Below are 4,369 nucleotides of genomic sequence, written 5' to 3' on the forward strand. Positions count from 1 at the left end.
AATGGTTGTGGTAGAAGAATAGGTATGAAAGATAACAGTTAATGGTGAAGGGTTAGGATTGAGCAATAATCAAGTGAAGAAATTTGTACTAACATATATAAACCTTTGTGTATACCATAAAATACGAGCTTAGACACATCTAATTATGTGTATGATCCTTGATTATATATTACTTTTTCCCCAAAATAATTCTTATTAAGGAGTTGTTGTTTGATAAAGTTTGATATAATAAGTTGTTGACCTATCTTTGGAACGCTTTTTAAGTAATGGTTGAATTGGATGTTGGACTCGTTTAGAGGTAATAGGTTCTTACAAACCGAATGTTAGTCTACTTGTTTTATGTCTTGCTAAGTGAGTCTTACAAAATTAAAGTGTTTGTTAACAATAAACTTACTATAGAATTTATACTTGTGATTAGTACATGGTTATTGTTGTGACTTAGTTAATGCTAAATGTGTTGTAGACCATGATTGAATTGGTGGATTAAGAGGGTATAAGGTTGGGGATTTTGAAATAAGGGTGACATAATACTTGTTTAGGATAATAGAGGCAAGACACCTAGTTTCCTAGAATTTTTGCACACGAACTGAGTCCGTCCCCTAAAGGTCATGGCATCGTACAACCTTAAGTTCCATTATTGTACACTATTATATTAGAGAGTTTGATGGTTCTTTGAGTGTACCAAGCTTTTTATATTTTATATTACTTTTGAGTTCCTCGTGCGATCGCGTTTTACTAATATACTTTGGTTCCTTTTGTGGTCTGATTCTTGTTATTGTGATTAGGTCCTTGTGCTAACAACTCTTTAATTTCCTTAGTATGATACTGTGGTGATGACCATCTTAATTTTACATTATATTAAGCTCAATTGATTATACATACTCTTGTTTGATAGGAGTATACAGATTGGCTATGTTTAAATAATGTTAATAAATTAAAGATTTTCTAATGCATGAATAGGTAGAATTTAATTAATAATTGGCTTGAAAGTGATATGTTGAGAGAGGTGAAGGTGAAAAAGTTCTTGGTTAGTAATAACATATAGACTTTATGTATTTGGAGAGGTCATGTGCACCCATATATTTATATAGGCTATATACATTAAAATAATGTACGCATATTGACATTAATAATCTATTGATAATATTGTACCATGAACCTAGTTGTCATTATTGAACTGTGACGGTAAAGGATGTAACACCACAAAATCCAAGCTAAGATTAGAAAAATGTTTTAAGTATATGTATTATCAAACATATTGTTTTGGGTAGAATTACAAATGATATAGACATGTATGAAGCTTACAATTAACTTCTAGCTCATATCCAAGTGGAAACATGCCTTACCAATTCATTTCTTGTGATGAATCTTGCTATAGTCTACTTAAAATGTTATTAACTCCTAGATTATGAAATATATTTTTATATTAATACCCACAAAAATGATAGAAATTTGAATTATACTTCCAGTGCATCCAGCTTCTCCTTAATCTGATATTGGAATAAAATGTTATGGTCATTTTATTTGAGTACTATTCAGCAATAAGAACCTATGTGTGTAGGTATGTTCTTGGTTAGATTGTACAATCAGACAATTCTCTCATCTGATGGAAATAGTCCTAAATATTTAAAATTTGACAAGTATACCTTAACCATGAGAGGTAACCACAATCATGGTTTGAAACCACAATCGTAGGTATGATCGTGACTCCTCAAGTAGATCTAACTTCGAATTCAAATCTATGAACCAAGGCTCAGTCATAGGTGGGTCCCATGATCGTACCAAATCTCATATGGTGTTATTTCATGAGTCTAAATTCATCCTTTAAACCATTATCCCCTCCCACGATCATAAGTGTGTCCTATGATCGTAGGATGGTCTGTACGACTTAATTATACAGACTTTTAGTTACATGTACAAGGGGCATTGCAGTATTTTCCCACTCTTTTAAAATCAAAACAACATCTTTTAAGCCACCCAAATGCTGAGGATTAAGATTGATAATACCCTAAGCCCTCATTAATCAGAAAACACTGGACATTTAGCATCGCAAAGAGGTGATTTTCTTCCATTAAGGCAAACTAGGGTTCTCCAATCTCAAGATCTAATTTCAAAGATTTGATTAAGGCTCTCATCTCCAGGTATGTGGAATTTCATTAATGGGTCTTATTTCACCCATTGAGTCTAAAAGTTAACTCAATTTCTCAGTTTAATTCCTTTCATAAAGCTTAGTGTTCATGAATGTTACGAATTCCTTGATATTCTGGTTTCTTGCTCTCATTTTGAATTCCTTGACATTCTAGTTTCTTGATCTCACTAAACTATAAACCCACGTTTTAACATGAATTTCAATACCATAACATATTAAAAATTATAAAACCATGTTATATTGTGAAATCCATGATTTTTTTAACTTGAGTTATTAAATATTTTAATTCACTCAGTTTATAGAATTTTTATAATAGTTGCATTCTTCAAAGATGGTGGGTTATGAATGCCCAATGACCTAGGATTTCCTTCATATACTTATGAGAATTATATCATCCAATTTAACATTTCAAATATTCACAGATGATGTATTTATTTTTAGTTTATAGAATATTCCTATTATTAATCATTTTAGTAGTGTCATGTATTTGGGAATAAAACATAGAACCATGTGCATGCAGGGATGATGTAACGCCCCAAATTTGGAACTCGAAATGCTACATGTTGATCATGACCCCAAAGGACCACAAGCAAACCCATGACTGATAACTATAACTGAGCACTACATAATATGATATAAAAATGTAGAATTAAAGGTTGAAGGGTCATAAGGTTCAAATATATAATAATACATAACATCTGGAAATGAGGTACATAATTACCAAAACAACTGAAATAACTGTGAACATGCTATAGTCTGAAAGCCTTTAGACTGTCTGAATAAAGAGTTGATGGGACATGTCCCCAACGAACTCTAACTACTAAAATAACTAACTACTAATGATATGAAATAATCAAATCATAACATCCTCGAATGATAAGGACTCACTGCTAACTCAGACTGCTAAAAATGGAATGTTACTAATGCTCTAGAGCTCGTGCTTCTAAACCTATGGTATAAAAATACCATAGCACAAATGTGTCAGTGCAATTGAATTTACTGGTATGCAAGTGAGGTAGGCTGAATGCAAAGGGTTCATATGCATGAACAATGCTAACTTACTGTAAAACATGATCGTAAGAATAGATACGTGCGTGTGTAACTGTGACTGGATTTGTAATTAATACTGACTACTAAGTCTAAATACTAATAACATAATTTAATTATAACTGATATAACTGATACTAGGTGGTTGTGTCTAACAGTCTAGGTTCTGTTGGAACTAGCTGAGTTCTGTACTGAGTTGAGTGACTGTATCTGACAGTCCTAGGTTCTGTAGAACTATTTGAGTTCTATTACAGAGACTTAGGTGACAGTATCTGATAGTCCTAATTCTGTAACAAAAACTGTAGGATAATTCATCTAACCGACATGCCCCTTTTTCTACATAGATTTGTGGTCCAACCCGTAAGCCTAGTTGGAAGGGTGTCAATACCGCGTCACTGGTAAGGACAAGCCATAAGAAATCCCTTATCTAATAGGTAATCTAAGAAAAATAGTGGGAAACTCAAATAATATGTTAAGCAACCCCATCTACCCTCAACTAGTAGGTTTGATGTCTCAACCTACACTGGATATGTAGTTCTGGAGCACAATGATTACTTCTAAGAATCACACCCTCTACTAACGGGTGATTTTCCATCCTTGGGATCACTCAATGCTGAATTCTACTCTTATATAAATAGACACTGAACATGATTAACTGAACTGAGTTCATAGAGTTCTGTTAACAGATGGAATACTATTGAGATCTGATAACTGACTGAGATTACTGAGATTAATGAGTTTTCCTAAGTCATGTAACTGACTAAATTCTACTGAGTTCTGAAACTGACTGACACTAATCATGGCATGATTGAGATTTATCAAGGAACTGACGCTGGCTCTAGGCACACAACTAAGTTGTCAGGTAGAAGTACCCCCAAGACTCGATAGCACAAAACTGACAAGACATGACACTTCTTGAACACATAACTATGGTAAATAATTCATAGTACTATCATTGGGGATTTTTCATGGAGTATTTGCATACTTCAAGCTTTCACATGAATAAGAATGCATATAAATATGTCATAATTCCCTAAGCCTTATCCAATGAGCATTATATCAATCTTTTACAAGCAATAACAATAACATGGGAGTTATTTTGAGCATAATGGTAACATGAATTAATTATTTAGGTTCTATTGAGTCATAATGCACAAGTATTATTCTCTTAGG

The sequence above is a fragment of the Capsicum annuum genome, chromosome 4 (genome assembly GCF_002878395.1).
Source record: "Capsicum annuum cultivar UCD-10X-F1 chromosome 4, UCD10Xv1.1, whole genome shotgun sequence".
NCBI classification, from domain to species: Eukaryota; Viridiplantae; Streptophyta; class Magnoliopsida; order Solanales; family Solanaceae; genus Capsicum; species Capsicum annuum.